The 24847-nt window shown below is 37.1% G+C and overlaps 1 protein-coding gene across 8 annotated transcripts in view; it reads right to left on the bottom strand.

Annotated features, from left to right (window-relative positions):
- Tmed8 (transmembrane p24 trafficking protein family member 8) overlaps nt 1–24847 on the bottom strand; it is a 48125-nt gene that overhangs the window by 22647 nt on the left and 631 nt on the right. The window lies entirely within an intron of this gene.

The following is a 24847-nucleotide window of genomic DNA, read 5'->3' on the forward strand; positions in this document are numbered from 1 at the left end:
AACACCAAGCCTACCTGTGTAGGTTAGGAATATCTGTAGGCCTTAAACTAAAAACTTCTGTCTCTGGCAACTCCTCTTGATAGTCTCTTTTTATAGTTATCAGGCGTTTCTGCCTGAGAATCCCTTGTAGCCTCCAGTCTTACTTATTTTGAGAGGCTAACATAAGGTGTATACCTTAAATAATAATAATAATGATAATAATAATAGTAATAATAATAATTATTATTATTTTCAATGTCCAGGAATGGCTGTATTTTGGTTTTAACTGTCTTTGCTAAGTGTTTAAGATGAAGCAGTCAAACTGACTTTTGTTTCTATCTATTGTTAACAGTCAGCTGAGTTTTTATGGGAGTCATTCCTGGGGAAACTTGAGAGCAGCTTCTCAGTTCTGCTAGTGCCATTTGCGCTAGGATGGGTCCAGGTCTTGCTTGACCATGTGGCTTCCCTTGGAAGCATCAGGGATGTCTCCCTTCTCCGATGACCCTCCTCTTTATAGCAAATGCACTGATTGGCTTTCTGTTCTCCAGTGGTCTCATTAATCTCCCTGATCGGGAGGTTATGAGGCCCAGAGTTGCAAAGCTCTTTAGAGAAGTCCCCTGTTCCCTGGATTCAGACTGACTCAGAGGGCAAGAGCCAAATATTGGTTTTCTTGGCCCTTTTAATTTAACTTTAATTCTAAAACTTAATCTTAAACATCCAGCAAATAAATTTTAACAGCCTTATATTAAGAGTACTGGGCTTTAATGTCTATAACTTTACAATTATTTATCTTTTTTATTAATTGGGGTCTGTATTATCCTATCTGTCTTGTAGGTGATGGCTTATTATCTTAAATTAACCCAGGTTGTGTTCTTAAAGCAACACCTCTGCAAAACACTAACAGGGAATCTTGAGATCATTTATAAGGAAATTACAAAATAAAATTAACAAGAGTAAAAACATATTTAGTTCGTGTAATAGCTACCCTGAATTTTGGCTGAGTTATACATTATATCCCCTGTTTGAGATCCTAGTAATCTTGACAGAAAAAAACAACTTTTGAACATAACTTTATTTATTTATTTTTTAATATTTATTTTTTAGTTTTCGGTGGACACAACATCTTTGTTTGTATGTGGTGCTGAGGCTCGAACCCGGGCCACACGCATGCCAGGCGAGCGCGCTACCACTTGAGCCATATCCCCAGCCCTGAACATAACTTTAAATGAACTAAAATCTGGCCTACTGCTTTCATAGGCATTCTCACATGTAGTCATATGGGACACAGAGCCTATTCTCAGGTAAGGCAGGGCTCTTCATAAATCTTAAGTGCTCTAGTTCTGAAGCTGATCTTTACTTTTTAAACATCATTTTACAAAGCTTACATAAATTGTTACTCAAGTTTACATGAATATTAGCTAACACAATATAATATCACATCTAAAACATGAATTAAAGAAAGGCTGAAAATTTTTAACCTTTTGTGGAAAGGTAGCAAAATACTTTGTGCTTTACAATATTAACCTTTACATAGATTAGGCTCTCATTAACTTAAAAATACATTTAAATTGTTCCCCAATGTAAAAAGTAACATAAAACTTTACATATCTTATTGATAACAGGTAAATAAATCCCCAATATGTTTTTTTAAGCTTAAAATTACCATACAACTTTGGAACACCAGCTTGATATAATGCTTTTTTAAAGCTTCTACCTTACAGACTTGTATACCTGGAAGATATGAGCCCATTAATAGCATCACAATTACATTGATGTTTTAATATTAACCAAGTTTAGCTTTTAAAGAAATGACAATTCAGTGCTCTAAAATAACAGTTCTTATTTAACCAGTTGTTTAATTTTTATGGTTGCTTGCTCTAGAAAAAAAGAAATAAAACTTAATAAACACAATGGTATGGGTAAACTTATGTTTTAAGAAATTTTTGTCTTTTTAACACATGACTGATTGTAAAAACAAACTTATACAGACCTTAGTAAATCAATCAGATATCTAACAAAAGTACTCATGAATGAGTAATCCCATATCAAATTTACTTATTTTATCAAAATATTAGACAAGTATATTGAACAGTTTTAGCCACTTTTTTTTCCTTGTTGAAGGAAAGTCCTAGAACCAAGGCATATTAGACATTTTTAGACATTAATATTTTATTAGTTTTTTTGAACACCTAGAAAAACTTGTAAGCTTAAATTTAAAGACATTTATTTTTATCTGTTTACCCAATTTAAATTGAACCATTTAAATCACATGAATTAAAGATCTTTGGATCTATTTTTTAAAATTTTTTATGAATGCTCCTTATATCTGTTAATTTGTATATCATATATATGATATACGGACATATGTACATATAGACATTCAACACATAACACAAGTGTGCACACATAACACAGTAGTAAAGGCTTTGTGGCTTGTTGCAGGTGAAATCTCCATTGCAATGTTTAAAAACTCCACAATTGATCAAAGATAGAACTGATCAGAAAAACATTAACCTAGGTCTATAGGATCAAAATCATGAGCTCAAAAAAAATACAGAATCTAAGAAAAAGCAAGAGTCCTAAAAAAATATGACCAGCCAGTAATTAGTAAATACCATACAATTTACTTTATTTTTTTTCCTTAGGACTCAGATCAGTCTCCTACTGAGCTTGCAGGCTTCTTTCATTTGCATTTCAACATAAGTTCTGGCTGAGGTCTGGAAGGATCAGGGAAAACTGCTATTCTGAGCAGACACCTCATGCCTAAGGAATTTTAACCATAAGTCATAATTTTCAGGTTCAGATGTTGATGATACAAGTTTATGTTATGATACAAATTTAAGATACAATTCACAAAATTTTATATCTTTACATCTTGTTTTGTTAAAGGAAAAATTTTTTCTACACTAGAAAAAACTTGCTCACACAAAACTGAAAATAGGATATTACTTGATAATATAAAAGCTACCATCATAAGAAATCTCTTCAGGATCATTAAGCTACTTTCTTTGCTCTGAAGTTCCTAAAGAGAACCACACACTACCATCTATATCCAAAATTAAGCTTTAAAAATTTTTAAGACTGTTGCTATTCAACATCATCTTAATAAGCCAGAACAACCCCCAATCCAATACTTTCCTTTTCCAAGTCCTACACACTGAGGGGAACAGATACCACACTACGATTTACTATCCTTGTCCAAATTAACACACTGGTATACACAGTGACATCTTCCCAGCTATCCAATTTAAAAATTGGTGAAAAAACCTGAATGTTTGGGAGTTACTTGCCAACTTGGAAGTAGAGTTCTTTAGTTTTCCATCTTAAGTATTTAAGTTCTCTGGCATGAATTATCTGAAATCATAAACTAAACAATTACCTAAACCCAATTTTTAACTGCAAGATAGTGCAATGCTTCAAAAACCCATTCAGATACCAGATTGTTACAATAAAACATCATCTTTTAGATACACATTCAGCCAAGATCATCCCCAAGAAACAATCTATAATATCAACACATTATTGCCCATGTCTTAAAGGGCCAGAAACAGATATAAACAAAGATTTAATAAAACATTTAATTTAATAAAAAGAAATACAACAACAAACAGACAGAAGGAGCTCCAAACTATGGCCGTCAGACAGGAACCTTTAAAACAGAGCAGATAAGAGAAAAAATCTCCCCAAGTTTCTAACTTCTATTTGACTCCTACACCAGTGGCACCATAGATGTCCCCACGAGTGGACCAGATGTTTTCACAGAGGGGCAACCTGAAATGTAAAATCAAGCGACTTTACTGCATTTAGTGTCCCCTTTTTCTTTTTTCTTTTTGTTTAAGTAGACAGAGGTGGCATAATCCTTACAGTGCAGGGAAGGAAGGCGGGAGTTCCCCGAAGCAAAAGGAGCTTCAGCAGCTGCTGGGAGTCCCTCAGTCCCTCCTTTTACTTACAGGATTAGCTCCTCTGGTTTGGTTCCACCCCAGGCATGCTCAAATATCTCCTAACTTTTCAGTAGTCAGCTCTCAAAAAATTCATCTTACATATTCGGCATGCAGTTGTTTGCAGTGATAGGCTTCCCCAAGAAGGGACCGTCCTTTAGAGTTCCCCCTGAGGTGTCAAAATTTGTAACTGAAAGTTCGATTCCTGACCTTGAAGCCAATTAACACCAATTTAATAATGAGGACAGGGTTTTGAGAAAAAGAAAAAAGGGAGGTTTATTGCTTTGCTAACAAAGGACAAACACAGGGGACTCCGCCCCAAAGGTTGTGACTGTCTTGATCTGGAGGGACAAGGGGTTTTAAAGGAGTTTCACTTGTTAATCTGGGAGATTCTCAGTTCTTATATCCCTAGCAGGCATTTCCCTCTGCAGTGGGTGTGCTTCAGGCAGCCAACTAGGGGCTTCTCTAATCCTGCTTAACAAAGGGTAAAGTTTATTGCAGTTCCTTAAAACACAGTTCAAAGGGCTGTCAGGCTTACTTTCTTTATTACCCATTTTCATGTCCAATTTCCTTAAGTTTTTACCACAGAAGTCACACAACAAAAGGCAGGAAAAAATATATATATAGAACACAGAACAAAATACAAGAAAACAGAAACCCAGCGCTGAAACTGAAAAACAAAGGAGCAATGCAACATCTTGCTAAAGCTCCCGGGGTAGGAGCACGTTCGTGCCCGTCGGCACCTCTCTACCCTTCCAGAGGAATTCCCTACAGAACGATATCTCCTTACTATCCCGGACAGGAGTACATGCATGTGAGCCTTGCCAGGCCACCTCTCTGTCTTCAGAAGAGATCTCCCTTAACTGATTACTAGATGTTATAAAGGTGCCACTTACCTATGGAGGCCTCCTCCACCAGATGCTTGCTAATTGTTTTAGGGCGGCAGTTCACTGCAGTACTCCGAGGACCGAAGGCTCACTCCGAGGCCTTGGAAAGTCTCAAGTGCACCCCACAGAGTGGCTCTCCAGCCGGGAGCCCTGGAGTGAAGGCCAGCTTTAGAATTTCTAGCAGTCTGGTCTTGAGGTCTGGTCTGGCTGAGTCATCTCGCTGGGGCCTCCAAAATGTTAGACCAGGATGCAAGAAAAGCCCACTGACTCCAATTAAAATCAGATTAAAGCAAGCTTATTACTTCGGCCAGCCTCTCCCAACAAAAACCATGGGAAGAAGACAGCCCCACAGCTTTCTTGCAGCCCAGCTTTATAGCCCAGAAAGTTACACAAAGAGGGGGTTACAGATAACAAAGGCTAGTTTACATTTTTGCTGGTCCCAGCATCAGAATTTATGAAGGTCATTAGAGCCTCAGAGAGGGTCGTTATCTGGCCAGGGAAGGCCAAGATTTATGAGGCCTCACTAAAGTTTCAGAGGGGGCTGCTATCTGGTCAGAGAGAGCCAGGCATGGGTGAGTTCAAGGCACGAGCAGGCATTCCAAGCAAGTTCAGAATTTGCAGTAATTTATAGTAAAGCCAAAATTATCTTTTCAGGGCTTTGTGGCAAGATGGCTCCCAATTTTAAGAGAAAATCAGGCTGGGTCTATCAGTTATAGCAAAACAAAACAGACTTAACACACACACACACACAAAATAATGCTATTGGGCTGGGGCTGTAGCTCAGTGGTAGAGCACTTGTGTAGCATGTGTGAGGCACTGGGTTCCATTCTCAACACCATATATAAAAAATAAAATAAAGTCCATTGACAACTAAAAAATATTTTTAAAAATTAATAAATAAGGAGCTGGGGATGTGGCTCAAGTGGTAGCGCGCTCGCCTGGCATGCGTGCGGCCTGGGTTCGATCCTCAGCACCACATACAAAGATGTTGTGTCCACCGAAAACTAAAAAATAAATATTAAAAATTCTCTCTCTCAAAAAAAATTAATAAATAAAAGAATGCTGTTTACAAGAGACTTGCTTTAAACATAAGAACACACATAGGCTGAAAGTGAAAGGATGAATAAAGATATCTCCATATAAATGGTAATCAAAAAAAGAACACAGGTGGCTATATAATATCAGAAATAATAGGTTTTAAGTCAAAATTTGCAAGAAGGCTAGGGTTGTGGCTCAGTGGTAGAGTGCTTCCCCAGCATGCGTGAGACACTGGGTTTGATCCTGGCATCACATTAAAATGAACCAAATAAAGGTATTGTGTCAATCTACAACTAAAAAAATCCTTTAAAAAAATTGCCAAGAGACAAAAGATCATTATTTAATGATAAAGGGATCAATGTATCAAGAGGACATAGAAATTATAAATAAATTTGCATAAATACACACACACACACACACACATCAGAGCACCCAAAGGTATAAAGCAAATATCATGAAGGAAGAAATGGATAGCAACATAATAACAGTAGGAAGATTCAATACATCACTTTCAACAATGGATGAATCAACCAGACAGAAAATAAATAAGGATATATTGCACTTGAACTACAATTCAGATCAAATGGACCTAATAAACACATATAGAACTTTCCATCTAAAAGCAGCAGTATAGGGCTGGGAGTGTTGCTCAGTGGTAGAGTGCTTGCCTATTATGTGTGAGGCAATGGTTCGATCCTCGGCACCACATAAAAATAAATAAATAAAATAAAGGGATTGTGTGCATGTATAACTAAAAAAATATTTTTTAAAAAAAGCAGCAGTATACAAATTCTCTGGTGCACATGGAACATTCTCCAAGATAGACTACATGTTGACCCACAAAACAAAGCTTCACAAACTTAAGACAGAAATTACATCAAGGATTGTTTCTGTCCTCAATGGCATGAAAATAGAAATTAATAACAGGAGAAATTTTGAAAAATGCACAAACGTGGAAATTAAACATGCTACTGAATTATAAATGATTCAGAGAAGAAATCACAAGGGAAATTTTAAAAATATCTTGAGACAAACAACAAAGGAAACACAACATACCAAAACCTACGGGGTGCAGGAAAGCAGTTGTAAGAGGAATTTATAGTAAAATATGTCCACATTTAAAAAGATAGACCTCCAGCCAGGCACAGTGGCACACCTGTAATCCCAGAGGCTCCAGAGGCTGGGGCAGGAGGATTGCAAGTTCAAAGCCAACCACAGCAAAAGGAAAGCACTAAGCAACTGAGACCCTGCCTCTAAATAAAATACAAAATAGGGCTGGGGGTGGCTCAGTGATTGAGTGCCCAAGTTCAATCCCCAGTACATCTCCCAACCCTGCAAAAAAAAAAAAAAGACCTTAAATAAATAACTAATGTTCCTTGCTATTTTTAAAACTGGAATGCTTGATTATGGGAGATTATGCCCCTACCCATAGACATTAGTATTATTTCCATTCTATTAATTTTACAAATTGTGTTACAATGTCTTGTGTATATTTTGTATTCCTGCCAGGGTGTCTTTGAAATATATTCCTGGAAGTGGAATTTTTGGACCAAATTCTTTTCCACAGGAATCATCCATCATTTTACATTCATAACAGCAATATACAAATGCCTGTTTCCCCATAGCCTCCACAGAGTATGCTGTCAAACTTTTCAAAAATTGACAGAAATTGATAGGTGAGGAATGATATCTTACCTTTGTTTTTGTTTTGTTTAAGACAGGTTCTCTAAATATTACTCAGGCTGATCTCAAACTCCTAGGCTCAAGTGATCCTCTCCTGCCTCAGCCTCCTGAGTGGCTGGGACTATAGGTGCAGGCCACCACACCCTATTTGAAATTCCTTGTCAAAGGAGGGGTCTAAATATTAAGACTTTTATACACGTTGCCCAATTTCTCTCCAAATTTCACTTCTATTAGCAATGAGTAAGTGTGACCATTTCCCACATTCTCATTAACACTAGGTAAATCATTTCCGTATAATTTTTGCCAATGAGATAGAACAAGAGACAGTACTATTTTAATTTGCAATCTGATAGTTCATATGGTCAAAACAAACTTTTATGCATTTAAAATCAGTTGTCTTTTTTTGTTAAAAAATGAATTTATTCCATACATAACATTTAACTTCCTTCACTCAACAACAATATTCATGCATTTGAAACAGACCATACAAAAAAAAAAAAGACAATAGAATCTCTCTCTCCTTTAGATATCACTCTGTCAAATATTTTGGCAAAGCCTAAATGTACTGTACACACACAAACCACATCAAAAGGGGAAACATGAGTTAATGACCCTGCCTAAATTCAACAGAATTTTACTGGGCCTCTGTGTCAGACACTGTGTTCTATGCTTCAATTACAGAATTAAACTAGACCTAATTATGCTCTCAAAGAACTCAGTCTAGTGAGAAGATAAACTCACAAATAGACCATTATAATATATGCATGGTATCATTTAGAAAATTATGTGCTAGATATCACAGAAATAGATAATTAACTAACTTAGGACAGAAAGGTTTCAAAGGAGGTTTAAGATGACAAATATATTGTCTTAAAGAATAGGTAGGACTTGGCCAAGTCCAGTGGAAAGCACATGGCAGGCACATTTTGGGCCCCTGCTATGTGTCTCAGACTGAGCAAAAGCAAGGAACACACACAAACATCATGGCAGTTGAGTATGGCTAGAAGCCATAGTGCTAGTGCAGATAGATGAGCAGAAATCCCATTAACTGAACTCAATTCTTAGTGAATTCCTAAAAAGTGACTGACTGAGTGCTAGGCATTAGAATACACTAACACAGACTCAGTTCAGGCCCTCATGAAGTTCTCAATCTAGCAGGGAAGGCTTGCAAAGACCCTTTATTCCATAGGTGATGGAGACTTTTAAGCCAGGAAATGACATAGCCAAATGTATATATTTTGGTACAATTCTGTGGCAGCCATAGGTAGGGTAGACTTTAACAGATCAGACAGAGGGCCTCTGCAGAAGTCCACATGAGAGACAGAGTGGACCTAACTAGTAATGATGGTTGTGACTAGAGAAGACATGATTTGAAAATAATCAGGCTGTCAAATTTTATTTTTTTATTTGTTCTAATTAGTTATACATGACTGTAGAATGCACTTTGACATATCATGCATAAATGGAGTATAACTTCTCATTCTTCTGGTTGTACATGATGTAGCGTTACATCAGTGGTGTAATCATACATGAACACAGGGTAATAATATCCTACTATCATTCCTACTCCCAAATCCCCTCCCCTCTCTTCACTCACCTATTTCTAATCCAATGTACCTCTATTCTTCCATAGCACCCACTATTATTGTGAATTAACATCCACATATCAGAGAAAATATTCAACCTTTGGTTCTTTGGAATTGTCTTAGTCAATTTTGTTTTTAATATGCTCATGCTGACACTTAACTCCTTATTTTCCTTACTAAATGTTCAGAAACCAAAGGTAAGATAATTTAGAACCTTAATGAGAATGGATATCAAGTTTTGTGGTCTACATATTCAGTATAATACTCTCTTCCCCTTTGGGATAACTGGTACATGTGTCCATTTCTAGCCACTGACATCCCTCGAAGATGATACACAATTACATCACAGATTTTTTCATAACTCCAGATATAATAATCATATGTCACCCTATTGCCTTTCAATAGTCAACCTTCTCTTCTTTGAGAGCATAGATATCATAAAAAGTACACAGTGAAGTTCAAAAGGGAAGATCTTCTCATCCCAGTACCCAGAAGTTAGGGAATAGTCATATGATATAAAATATTCCCACCTGGAATTTGAAACAGAGTGGCATGAGGGAGAGACAGAATTCTAGTGACAGCCAGAGTCCTGACCAAATTGTTCTTGATGTTAGCCTCTACAATCTACTCCTCTAGCCTTTAAACAATTTGGTGAGTATTCTTTATCCTTCTAATAAATCTTTCTGCTTAAGGCAGCCAATATTATCTTCTATTGCTTGTAACAAGAACTCTGACCAAACTTTCTGGATAGAATTGGTCTGGGTCCAGCCAGGCATGGTGGCACATGCCTGTAATCCCAACAGCTCGGGAGGCTGAGACAGGAGGATCATAAGTTCAAAGCCACCCTTAGCAATGGCAAGGTATTAAGCAATTCATTCAGACCCTGTCTCTAAATAAGATACAAAATAGGGCTGGGGATTTGGCTCAGTGGTTGCATGCCCCTTAGTTCAATCCCCAGTACCAAAAAAGAGAATTGGTCTGGGTCCAGAGATCTAAGAGTACTTTAGTGTCCTATCTTCATTCTGATTATTTTTATTATTATAAACATAACTTAGTGATCATGTATTATATGCTGTTTACTTTCTAAGCATTTTGTAAATGTCAGTCTTATTGAATATCCACAGATACTCACTCAATTACATTGCCTATAGTTAATACTACCATTTTTTTTATAGTTTAAGAAACTGAGGCCAGAAAAATTAGACAACTTGCCCAAGACAACCAGCAAACAGGAAGAGTATATGAACACAGGCAGTTTAAGTCCAAAGCCAGCACTTTTACTAATTACATTATACAATGATTCCTTATAAATACAAAACATTTTTTGTGGTAAAATATAACACGTGTACAGAAAATAACACAAAAGAATACTTATCAGATATCTGCATATCCACACCCAGGCCAAGAAACACCATTCCTAGCACTGCAGAAGCCCACACATGACCTTCCCAATCAGTACTCAGCCCTGTCCTTCTTAAAGTAAGCATCACCCTAACAATGGGAACCATTTCCTTGCTTTTCATTATAGTTAAGTCACCTAACTATGTATTTCAAACAGTATTACTTCATCTGCCTGCTTTCTGGACTCAATCAAAAGGGAAATGATACAGAATGTTTCCTTTGGACCTGGCTTATTTCACTCAACATTAAGTTTGAAAGATTCATGCATACTGTCATAGGCAGGTTCATTCACTTTCATTGCTAAACAACATAATTTGTCAATCTATTGTTGATATGTGGGTTATTTTTAGTTTGGGGCTATTCTGAGTAATGCTGCTGTGAATATTTTTGTACATGTCTCTTGGTTACGATGCATGAATTTATATTGGGAATAAACACATGAGTAAAATGACTGTCACAAAAACTGGAATGTTTAAAAGTTTCATAGATAATGCCAAACTATTTTCTAAAGAGGATACATCAAATGAACACTCCCACTGGCAGTGAAGGATCATTCTCATTACTTGGACCTGTTCTGTCACCTAGTCACATTAATATTTTTTATTTGGGATATTTTGATGGGTAAATGTTTATTTCATTTATATTTCACTGATAATTTACATTTCTTGGTCACTGGGATTTTTTTTCAGTTTGTTTATTGTTAAAAGATATTGTTTTAAACATCAAACATGGCACCAAAATATAAGCCTTAAGACATCTTTACAACTGAAGAATACTATACTGAGGGCTGGGGTGTGGCTCAGTGGTAGGGCACTTGCCTCGTACCTGTGAGGTACTGGGTTCGATCCTCAGCACCACATAAAATAAATAAATAAAATAAAGGTATTGTGTCTGAATACCACTCAAAAAAATTTTTAAAAAATACTCTGCTGATGTTTACAATTAATTTCTGACAATTGAAAACTTATTAGTGATGCTGCTAATAATCACATACTTCATTAGCTGAATGCAATTTATTCAATTAAAAAAGCAAAGTTTCCCCTCCCTTTCTTAGTCTCAAACCAAACCAAACCAATCATTTTTCACCTAGAAAGAACAATAATTTAAACAAATTTTAGCCAGTTTTAAATAAAACCCAGCATGCTCTAAAACATGGGAAAACAAGGTTGCCCAAAGTGAATATGATACTTGAAAAGATAAAACTCTCTGGCTGAATATATTGCAAAAAGAGAAAAGTGCTTATGTCTTTTTAGTCATTTCTTCTCTCAGAGGCCTTGCTGCACCCTCAAGAGCTACTTGAGAGGGGTGGTGTGCAGGCCCAGTCATGCGGGCAGTTCAGGGCCAAGCATGTTGTGCTTAGTTGGCTTCACTCCTCAGCTGTCCTCCCTATGACTTTTAGCAGTTTTTGTTTTAGGCCATCACACAGTAGGTTTCTTTTTCCAACTGAAAACTAAGCAGATGTGTTTGAACACGGTAACACAGTACTAGTCACGGAGCTAAGTGTTCATGCTCCAAGTCCCCATGGGTGCCTCACAACATCCTGATGGAGAGCAGACATGGTCATTCAGATTCTTCAGGTAAGTGCCTAATTTTTCTGCCCATTTGGACCATCAGATTGTGGTTCTTTTATTATTTAAAGGAGTTTTGAGGAATTTTTTGCTGTCATTTTGCAGTGCTGGGGATTGAACCCAGGGTCTTACACACTTTAGACAAGAGGTCTATCACTGAGCCATACCTAGACCCTTCTTTATAGTTTTGGATATAAATCTTTTGTCAATTATATATATTATAATTAACTGCTCCCACTCTGAGATTTACATTTTCACTTTTAATAGTGTTCTTGATGAACCAAAGTTCTCTAATATGTAGTCTAAATGTATCAATTTTATCCTCATCAGTCTTTATGTGTCCTGTTTAAGAAGTCTTTCACTACACTGCAATCCTGAAAATATTCTATTTATTTTCTTGGAGTTTATTGTACAGGCATACCTTGGAGATACTGCAGCCTAAGTTCCAGACTATCAGAAACTATCACAATAAAGCAAGTCACACATATTTTTTGGTTTTCCAGTTCATACAAAAGTTATGTTTACAATATACTGTAGTCTATTAAGTGTGCATTAGTATCATGGCTAAAATCCAATGTAAATGTCTTAATTTAAAAATACTTTATTGCTGGCCAGTTGCTGTGGCCATGCCTGTGTGTCCAGCAACTCAGGAGACTGAAGCAGGCAGATGGCAAGTTCAAGGCCATCCGGGGTAACTTATCAAGATTTTGTCTCAAAATACAATAAAATTTAAAAAGGACTGGGGACGTAGCTCCATAGTAGAGCACATGCCTAGCATGCACAAGGCCCTGAGTTCAATCCTCAGTTACTCCCCCTCAATACACACACAAAAAATGATAAAAATGTTAACAATCATCCAAGCCTTCTGGGAGTTGTAATCCTCTTCTTGGTGGAGGGTCTTCTCAATGTCAATGACTGCTGAGTGACCAGAGTGGTGGTTCCTGAAGCCTGGGGGTGGGGGGGCTATAGCAATTTCTTAAAATAAAACAATAAAGTCTGCTGCAGCAGTTTATACTTCTTCCACAAAAGATTTCTCTGTAACATGCAATGCTACTTGATAGCATTTTACCCTCAGTAGAACTTCTTTCAAAACTGTAGTCAATCCTTCAAACCCTAATGCTGCCTTATTAACTAAATTTATCTAATATTCTAAATTTTTTTTTTTGTCATTTCAACAGTATTCACAGCATTGTCACCTGCGGTAGATCCCAACTCAAGATCCCCTGTTCCATCTGTAAGAAAGAATTCTGCTTCTATTAAAGTCATCATGAGATTGCAGCAATTCGGACACATTTTCAGATCCATTTCTAATTCTAGTTCTCATTATTTCCACTACATTTGTGGTCAGTTACTTCCTCCACTGAAGTTTTGTACCCCTGGAAGTCTTCCATGAGGACTGGAATCAACTTATTCCAAACTCCTACTAATGCTGATGTTTTGATCTCCTCCCAAGAATCAAATGTTCTTATGGCATCTAGAAATGCTCACCATGTTTTCGATTTACTATGCCCAGATCCATCTGAGGAAACACTATCTATGGTACTATCTATGAATTTCTTAAATAATAAGACCTAAAAGGTTAAATTACTCCTTCATTCAGGAGCTTCACTATGAATGTTGTACTAGAAGTCATGAAAATACATTAATCTCATTCTACATCTCCACCAGAGTTCATGAGTGACCAAGTATGCCATCAATAAGTGGTGATATTTTGAAAGGAATCTTTTTCTGAGCAGGTTTCAACAGTGGACTTAAACTATTCAGTAAGCCATGTTGCAAACAGATGTGCTGTCATCCAGGCTTTGTTCCATTTGCAGAGGGAGAATGAGCAGAGTAGACTGCCCTAGAATTTGCAGAATGGTAAATGATGACTGCCTTCAACTAAAAGTCACCAGCTGCATTAGCTCCTACAAAGGTATTCAGTCTGTCCTGTGAATCCAGGCACTGACTTTTCTTCTCTAGCTGTGAGAGCCTGGATGGCATCTTCTTCCAACATGAGGCTGTCACACATTGAAAATCTGTTGTTTTTTAGTGGACACTTCATCAATTATCTTACCTGGAAAACTTGCTGGAGCTTCTAAATCATTAGCATTTTCTGCTTTGCTTTGCATTTTTTGTTAAGGCAATGACGTCTTTCCTTAAACCCTACAATCTACCCTCTGCTACCCTCAAACTTTTCTTCTGCAGCTACCTCACCTCTCTCAGCCATCACAGAATTGAAAAGAGTTAGGGCATTACTCTAGGTTACACTTTGGCTTAAGGAAATGTTGTGGCTGATTTGATTTATCCAAAATACTAAAACTTTCTCCACATCAGCAGTAATGTTGTTTTCCTTTCTTGTCACTCATGTTTTGCCCCAAAGTAGCACTCTTTAAGTTCCTTCAAGAACTTTTACTTTGCATTCATAAATTGGCTAACAAGAGGCCTTGCTTTCAGTCTAACTTAGCTTTCTACATGCCTTCTTAAACAATCATTTCTAGCTTTTGATTCAAAATGAGAGACATGGGATTCTTCCTTAAACTTTGAACACTCAGAGGTCACTATAGGGCTAATTCATCTATAAGAAGCAACTCCTCATCCATTAAAGTATTATCCTGAGATTGCAGCAATTTCAGGCACATCTTCAGATTTGACTGGCTAATTTTAACACTGTGTGTCCAGAAATTACAGAGACATGGGAGAGGGAGAGATAGGGGATCAACTGGTTGGGGAACAGTTTGAACACACACATTTATCATAAGATCCTTGTATTATATGGGTGAAGTTCATGGTGCCCCAAAACAACTTACATATCAACATCAAAGATCACTGATTACAGATCTTCATTAACAGATATAACAATAATGAAAAAGTTTGAGGGCTGGGTTATAGCTCAGTAGTAGAGTGCTTTGCCTAGCATGTGGGAAGCACTGGGTTCAATCCTTGGCACCACATAAAAATTAAAAATTTTTTTAAAGTATTGTGTCCATCTACAACTAAAAAAAATATTTTTAAAAAAGTTTGAAATCTTGTAGAATTACAAAAATGTGACACAGTAACATGAAGCAAGCACATGATATGAGAAAAAAGTGGCGCTTACAGCAACTAGTCAAATTTCATTACTTTAAAAAAAAGCTCTCTGGGATTATTGTTGGGATTGCATTTTATCTGTGAATCAAGTTGAGAAATAAATGATATCTTCACAATTTTGAGTCTTCTACTCTATTAATATGGTATAGCCTTCCATTTATTCCTTAATTTCTCTAAATAATATAATCTTCTGTATAGGGTTTTGCACAGGTATTTGAATGTCCTTGTTGCTCTATGGTAAATGCTATGGTTTGAAAATGGGTTGTGTCTCTCTAAAGATTCATGTGTAAGGAATGTGGTCCCCAGAATGGAAGTATTACAAAACCTGTGGACCTTTATGAGGTCAGGCCTAGTGGGAGGCCTTAGGTCACTGGGGTCATGCTCTTAGAAGACCCTTTATTATATTTTATTTAAAGACAGGATCTCACTAAGTTGCTTAGGGCCTCACTAAGTTGCTGAGGCTGGCTTTGAATTTGTGATCCTCCTACCTCAGCCTCCAGAGCTGCTGGGATTACAGGTGTGTGGCACCATGTACGACTACCAAGAGTTTTTAATCACAATGAATGTTAATTTTATTACCTTCTTTTATGTCTACCAAGTGGATCATAACCTCTAGTGTATTCAAATGGTGATTTATATTTTTAAAAAATTAAAACAACTTTGCATTCCCAGAAAAACTCAACTTGGTCATTTGCATTTCTGAATTCATTCTCTTAATGTTTAGTTGATGACTCTTTGCACCTATGCTCAAGTGATATTAAATTGTCATTTTCCTTTCATCTGGGACATTAATTCTGTGTGAAGGATTTAGTTATTCTTCTAGTAAAAAATCCTGTTTTTGATTATCTAAGTAGCTTTTTTTTCACTTCATTTTTTAAGACTTTTAACTGAAAAAAATATTCTATATTGGCAAGTCTTTTCTTTCAGTAAAGATAATCTAGACTTCACTATTCTGTGCAGAATAGGTATCACTCTACCATTCCTTTAAAAGCAAACTGTCATTCCACTCTTTTATTTATTTATTTATTGAACCAAGGATTGAACCCAGAGGCGCTTAACCACTGAACCACATGCCCAGCCCTTTTTATTTTTGATTTTGAGACAGTCTCACTATGTTGCTGAGGCTGGTCTTGAACTTGTGACCCTCCTGACTCGGCCTCCCACCACTGGGATTACTAGTGTGTACCACCACACCCAGAACACTCTGATTACTTTTAATATTTCTTTTTGTTCTGGTTTTACAACAGTTTTAACTTTTAACACCAAAATCTAGTACCCCTATGGATCCATTTTCACTGTTGCTTCTTTTAATTTTTGTTGATGGTGTCTCTTCATTTTGTATGTCTGGTCTTTTGTTTATTTGCTTTATTTCTTTGTGTCATTTTTTTATATACTCTCCAAAACTGTTCTTCCAAAATCATTTGTAGAAATCATTTGAAGTCTAGAATGATCCATTAGAGAGAATTTCTCTCTGCTTCTACCAAACATTTGGGGAGATTAGCACTTTTCAGTCACCTTAATCCAATTCATGAATTCAGTTGTTTTTCAAGCTGAGCTACAGTTCCAGCAATGGTCTTGTAATAGTCAGCTTTCCTTACTATAACAAATACATGAATAACAAAAATTTTAAAAAAAACAAGAAAACAAACAAACAAACAAAAAACAAATACATGAGATAATCAACTTATAAAGAGAAAAGTCTTATTTTGGCCAGTCCATATTGCCTCATTGCTTTTGGCAAGGCAGCACATTATAGTGGCAGCAGGTGTTTAAAGAAAAACCACTCAACTCCTGGAGGCAAAAGAGAGAAGAGGAAAGAACTTGGGTCCTACCATCACCTTTGAGAGCATGCCTTCCTTCAGTGACCCAAAAATCTCCCATTAGTCCCTAGCTTTTAAATGTTCTGCCATCTCCCCTCAGCTCCATGCTTACAACTAAGCCTTTAATACATGGGTCTTAAGATCCAAATGACAGCAGCCCCAATTCAAGGTCATGGCCTTTCATGGTCCTAATCCAGAGAAAATGGATGTCACTAGGTTTTCCCCAACTTGATGAGTACTCGATGTTAATTCCTATCACCACAGTCCACAGAAGCACTTTTCAGTCTTGCTGCTTGGCCCCCCCACTCAGAAATAATAGACTCTCATCTTTGGAACTCTACCACTATTTACTTTCACATGGATCATGGCCTTGAAATTCTTCATTATGCTGCTATCTCTCCAGTAACTTCGAGCAGATGTTTGTGTTTCATCCATATTTTCTAGTTGTCCTCAGTGAGAGAAATGGTCCCAATGACCTAGCCTGCCATCACTAAAAAAAAAAAAAAAGCCCATATTGCCTCTTCACCTTTTTGAATTTGAAGATCTTAGGAAATATAACGAAAACAAAATAGATGATTAAAATTGTTTGCCTTCCCCTCTTATTGATTAACAGTATCGGTTTATCTACATAGGTTCTAGTCTCCTTTGACTTATCTTGTCACTCAGATCATATATGATGAAGATTTTAATAAGATTAAAGTTTTAAATGGAAATGAAATTAGCACAAAAATAACAGAAGATGGCAGTAGATTTGAACGTGATAAAGCTAATCCCCAAGGATATTTACAACCTTTATTTCATTTAAAAAATCATCTGAGACAAAAAGGCCCAGAAAAGGTCAATACCTGTTAAGCAGAAAAGCAACAGGGACACATAGAAAAAATTCCACTCCAAAACATAAGCACAGGGCTGGGGATGTGGCTCAAGTGGTAGTGCGCTCGCCTGGCATGCGTGCGGCCCAGGTTCGATCCTCAGCACCACATACAAACAAAGATGTTGTGTCCACTGAAAACTAAAAAATAAATATTAAAATTCTCTCTCACACTTTAAAAAACAAAAACAAAAACATAAGCACAGTGAGGAATCCCATGGAATGTTTGTGAGTGTGTATAAATACATACATATTTTTTCTGGATAGGGAATTATCCCTGTTATTCAAAATTCAAAAAGCATAAAAGTATACAATGAAACTTTCACCATGGGCTGGATTGTGTGGCTCAGTGACACAGTGCTTGCTTCGCATGTATAAGGCACTGGGTTCAATCCTCAGTACCACATAAAAATAAATAAATAAATAAATAAATGTGCCCATCTACAACTAAAAAAAAAATATTTTAGAAAAATTAAAAAAAAACCTTTCACCAATGTCAATGCCTATCTCCAAAAACAATCAATGTTCCAGAGATACTTTATGCATATAAAAAATATATATGTATATGCACACATATGCATGTTCTTTTTCACTAATATTGAGCATAGACACACTACTGTGCAATTCTGCTTTTGTCTCAGACTCTTTCAATAACTGTACATGAAAAGTTACCTCATTCTTTTCTATAGCTGATTAATATTTCATCAGATAGATAACCAATTTATTTTACCCAGTTCTCTGACATTTATGTTTGTTCTAATCCTTTATTCTTGTATGCATGTCATTAAATCGTAGTATGAATAAATCACAAACCTACAGGACTGATTCCTGGAAGGAATGGGTCAATGGGAAATACATTCTAATTTTGATAAATCTTTTTTTTTTCTTTGAACTGGGGATCAAACCCAGGGATTTGCAAATTCGAGGCAAATGCTTTGCCACTGAGCTACATCCCAGCACCTATTTTTGATAAATCTTTGACGGATTGGCCTCTATAGCACCAATTTACAGTCTCACCAGCAAGAAAGTGTTATGAGTTAGGTTAAACATTTTTAAAATGTTAAGAGCCACTTCTCATAGTATCTTAACAGTTTAATGTGTATAGGCAAAAAAAAAGAGAAAATAAAATATTGCTTCTTAAGTTTAAAGGAATGCCCTAAATTATATACGAACTGCTGGTAAAACAACTTGTAATTGGATTCAGAGAGACAGGAAGTGAAAAAAGGAGAAAGAAAAACACAAATTTATTTCCAGAAATATAAAGTATGGGAGGCACAATCATATTTGAGAGTGACCAAGCAACTTTAAGCAGGTTTTTAGGTTTCCTAATTTGATTTTGTGAAATTTAAAAAAACTACAAAGAAGAAAAGGCCATTTTTTATAGTATAATTTCTAATACATCGCCAAATATAAGACAATTCTACAAGTACTCTTAGATCAGAGTAAAACCAAGTCAGGTTTTACAAATTTAGATGGTATATATGAACATGTTATTTTTTTTTATTTTAATGAACATGTTTATTTTCTAAGTCATTTTAAAGAATATTTTTATTTCTAAATGATTAAAAAAGATCAATCCATCAAACTAGTAATGTCATGGATATTATTTAGAACAAAATAAAAATTTTAGTCAAGTTAAAAAAAGTAAACAAGTAATATTGAAATAATAATTTCTAATATGAGAAATGCATTCCCATGGCTACTAACTAGCCAAGATCTTGGAAACAGTGATCAGAGAAGGAAAAATGGAGATCAAGAATAATAATTTATAATAAATGGCAAAGATGAGGCAGAAAAAAAGAAATTTTATTAAAATAATTATTTTATATTTGGCAATCGTTTAAGTGTGAGTTTTCATGTTCCAGGAGTATGGTTTTGGATATTCTGATCATGCCACAGATTCCAGCTTACTGTGTGTTTTGTATTTTCTCTATAAAGAGAACCAAAAGACAGATTTTCTTCCAAACCATTTGAATATCAGGTCGAGGTTCTTTAGAACAGGTCTCAGAGGACTTACCCTTCACTAAATGAGCTACAAGGAGATAATTAGCCTGTTTTTTTTTTTTTTTTATTCCAATGCAGAGGAACCAAAAGCAGGCTATGTAGTTATAGACTCAAGAGGCTTAAACAAAAACAAATTGCCTAAGTTTATGTGTCAACCTAATCCATTGACCATGTGATCCAATTTCTCCCCAGCCTTTAAGAAGGGACATGCTCCTGAATGGTCATTCAGATTACATTTCTTGGATTGAACTACATGGACCAAATTATGACATGACTAATCAACTAACACTGTAAAAATAATACCACTACTAGAAAAAATAGCCATACAAAATTTTAATGTTCTGAAATAAAATCACAATAGAAAACTAATAAAGGCTCTTCAGCATAAACTTCTACCTTTCTGCACCATCCAATATAGTAACTACCAATTTTTAAATTAATTAATTTCCACTAAAATGGCCACAGATACAGAATATTTCTAACATTGCAAAAAGACTTAACTGCTCTTAGACCTACATTAGATCCAGAAACAAATTTACCTGATCTATTTCCAGTCCTTAATATCTAAACGCACTGATAGCTCTTGGGGTCATGTATACCAAACTAAGTTCTTGCTTCCGTAAAAGACTTTGCATTTTATTTTCCCCAAAGTTCTCTAGACTTAACAAATTACCTGCTCTGAAATGATGCAACGTGTGTGCCTCAGAGAGTTTCATGACATAAAGAATGATTTCCCTTCTCCCTTTGGGAACTGGAGGACCCAGGTGCCCCAAATAAAAAACTATTAAAAACAATTATAGTTCATAAAACAATAAGAACACCATGACCACTGCAGAGTTAGTTCATAAGAACATAAACCGATTTCCTTTTCACCACAACTTCAGCTAACAAACGTTAAGACCCTCTGCAGAGAACAATTTTTAAAAACAAGTTATAGTTACTTTGGATATGGCAAATTCCTGCTTTGAAAGAATAAGATACTTTGAAAAAAAAACAAAATCCTTAATTCAATAACAAGTGACTATCTAACCTCATTTTTTTATTGATGTTTTCTAACAGAAGATAAAGAAAAAACCTCTTGCAATTTCATTTCTTAGCAGCTCTCCACTGCTTACCAGATCATTTTCCAGTGCAAAGGGCAGAAGGATCCAGACAAACTTCTAATTTTAAAGTTTTTTAGGTTTACTCCCAAGTCTATAAAATTCTGATCCAAGCTAAATGCAGCCTTTCCACAGTGTCTCGGAAACCCAGTTTAACTCTGACCTGGGATTTTCTCAAAAGGAACACGACTGACATTTGGAGCCGAATTCTCATTGCGGAGACAGTCCTGTGCTTTGCAGGATGACAGCAACATCTCTGGCCTATACTCACCAGATGTCAATAATAGGTGCCCCCAGTTTGACAACCAAAAATGTTTCCAGACATTGCCACATGTTCTCTAAGGATGCAAAATCATTCCTGGTTGAGAACTACTGCTCTAACCCAAGAAGCATTCTTGGCTTATCTCAGCCCTAATTTCCCCACATTCATGGATGCTCCTTCAAATTTTTCTGCTGGCACTTTCTTTCACTATCCAACTCAGCCAACATTTACAGAACCTCTAAGATAAGTCATCAAGGGTTCCAGGAGAAAAAACAGGCAAGACAGATTACATATCTACCTTCAAGGAGATGGCTTAGGAGACTAGTACATGAAGAACTTTAATTAAAGACACCCAATCATATAACATAACTGTACATTTTTTTAAACTATGGAATTCTCACCAAACTAAAAATACCTTGAGGGTAAAAATTATATTTTTTCCTGGAATGCCAATACTTGGTGGACAACAAAAAGAAACAACTGCAAATTTCAACATCACAGGTGGCAATTTCATATAGTCAGTAAAAATTCTAAAGCTAACTTGGATAAGTTAAATTACCCTCTCTCGTGTATCCTTTGTTCCTCGATAAAATGATAAGAAAATGATGGTTGGAAAAATTAAATCAGATAGTAACAAGTAACTCTTTTTCTGTATTCTGGCACAGAGTAAGCATTCAATATATATAAGCTATCATTCCTATTATTAGCAATAAATCTTACCTCAAAAGGAAGAGCTTAACCTGGACTGCAATAATAAATCCCTACATGACGTAAACAGAAATCAACTGTCACATTACTTTCTGAGGAAAAGCAGAAAGTAAAAGCATTTCTACCAATGCCCTTGAAGGAAGACATGAACGTAAGAACCAGTCAGGGGAGGGAGGAACCACACTCAGAAACAAATCTACCATCTTCAAATATATACTTAAGATCTTTCTATTTAAAATGTGAGTTGGGGGGCTGGGGATGTGGCTCAAGCGGTAGCGCGCTCGCCTGGCATGTGTGCGGCCCGGGTTCGATCCTCAGCACCACATACAAACAAAGATATTGTGTCCGCCAATAACTAAAAAATAAATATTAAAAATTCTCTCTCTCTCTCTCTCTCTTTCTCACTCTCACTCTCTCTTTAAAAAAATAAATAAATAAAATAAAATGTGAGTTGGGCTGAGGGTGTAGCTCAGGGGTAGAGCATTTGTCTAGCATGTGGGAAGGCCCGTGGATTCAATCTCCAGCACCATAAAAAATAAAATGCTTGGATATGATTGTCATAAACACATGAGAACCTAAAAGAAAAGTTATAACATGTTCGATTTGTAAATACTGGCGCGCACACACAGGGGTGTTTATGAAACATACACTTTTTTTTTCAGTGCTGGGGATTGAACCCAGTGGCTCTATTACTGAGCTACATCCCCCCACCAAAGGCACAGACAGAGGTTTACTTAGAAAAGTAGATACTTATCCAAGGGGTAAGGGGAATAATCTCAAGAGAGAGAGAGAGACAACTTTGGGGTAAAGCAAGGAAAACACATTCAAGAGAGAATGAAGGCTATCTCCAAAGGGAGATACAATCCCCAGCTCTTTTTGAGACACAGTCTCACTAAGTTCCCCATGCTGGCCTTGAATTTGGCATCCTCCTACCTCAGCCTCCCCAATCACTGGGATTACAGAAATTTGACCATGCCCAGAAAGACATAGCCTTTATAGGTGCTTGTTTACTTAATATTTCTTTTAGAAATTAGCTTAGAATTTCTTCCCCAGCCCCCCATGGGAGGAATAGACGAACTTTAGATATGGCAAAGGGGAGTGAGGGGAAGGGAGGAGGCATGGGGGTAGGAAAGAGGGTGGAATGAGATGGACATCATTCAATAAATTTATGTATGAAGACACAAATGGTATGACTCTACTTTGTGTATAACTAGAGACATGAAAAATTGTGCTCTATATGTGTAATATGAATTGAAATGCATTCTGCTCTCATACATAACAAGACAGAATAAATAAAATTTTTAAAAAGATATAAAATTTTCAAGGAAATTTTTAAAAATTACTGAAAAAAAAAAAAGAATTTCTTCCCCCCACCCCCCAGCACTGGGGAATGAAAAACAGGGCCTCACACTGCTGGGCAAGTGCTCTACCAACAAGTGACAACCCCACCCCTGCTTAGAATTTCTATGGCTTTAATACTAAATATATGCCACTAATTTTTAATTTAACATAAAGCACAAAAAGTTCAAAATTTTAAAAGGCAAAAATTGTTAGATGTTTTATCTGTTGTTCTGTTGCTATTGTTTGGGGGTGGGGTTTCTACCTCAGATTGAACCCAGGGCACTTAACCACTGAGCTACATCCCCAGCCATTTTTTGTATTTTTATTTAGAGACAGGGCCTAGTTAAGTCTCTGAGGCTAGCTTTGAACTTGTGATCCTCCTGCCTCAGCCTCCCAAGCTGCTGGAATTACAGGCATGCACCACCATCCTGGCTGTTAGATGTTTTAAATTAAAAAAAAAAAAAGGTCATGCAAAAAAAAAGTTGGGTGGTTCACAGGTATGGGTGCATGTGTTTGGGTGAAGTAACATTATGAGATGGGAGACATCTGGGGTACAAGTAGGAAAGCCACCACCATTTAAAAGAGATACATCCAGGAGTATCTCCTCTGGCAGCACTGAGAGTTTAGCTGAGCAAAACCGGGCTTTAGTCTCATAATGGATAACGGAATGTAGTGGGTACCTTGGGCTTCATATTAAGTGTGTTAGACTCAAGGCCTCATACAATCCTCCCAAGGATCCTATAAGGCAAACACTATCAGTACCCACATCTTACAGAGAATGAAAGTGAGAAAGAGAAGTTAAGGGACTTGCCCAAGTTTACTTAAGGAGGAGGAACTATACTCCAATCTAGGCTCCACAGATGTGCCTCAACCACTGTACTTCATGGTGTCACTTTAACGTCAAGCCTGGAAAATGATTTATTTACTGCTTGGTGCGCCCAGTTCTCTCCCCTCTCCCTTTCTGTATTTCAGAGACCATCCATCCTTTTAGATGCATTTGGTGTGGTGATCCCCAGACTGAAAGGTAAAAGTGGAATACATTGTCCCTTTCATCTTTGCACAGTGAAGTAACCCAAACGGAGCAACTTGCTTGGGTGGAAATGGACAGTCCTGAACAAGAGCACGAGAGTCTTGGGGAATGGGGGAGATCGCCAAAATTCCTACTGCAGCCGGTTTGCGGCCTTTGCTTTGACTACTGTGTTCTTTGGAGACCTCAGCGCCTACCTGTGCGGTCCCGCTCCCGCCCGGGGGAAGGAGGGGGTGGCGGCGAGTGCACGGATGGACCGGGGGCCTGAGTGCACCTAGGCGAGCGCGAAAGCGACGCTGCCAACCCGGATGAGGGAGAAGCGCGTGGAAAGACAGGGGCAGGGGACAGACCTGGGGTCGGCTGAGGAGACAGAAGCGGGAGGCGGCAGCCCAGGTACGTGGGCCCACGGAGACGCTAGCGAACCCCGGCCGCAGCTCGAGGGACGCCAGCAGAGCAACCCTGTCACTGCCACCTGGGCTGGTCTGAAAGGAAGCGCCGCAGGAACCGAGGCATTTCGAAACGGAGAACAAAATAACCTCGAGCGCCCTCAGGGCCCGGGTGGCTG

The sequence above is a fragment of the Marmota marmota genome, unplaced genomic scaffold, assembly GCF_001458135.2.
Source record: "Marmota marmota marmota unplaced genomic scaffold, marMar, whole genome shotgun sequence".
NCBI lineage: Eukaryota > Metazoa > Chordata > Mammalia > Rodentia > Sciuridae > Marmota > Marmota marmota.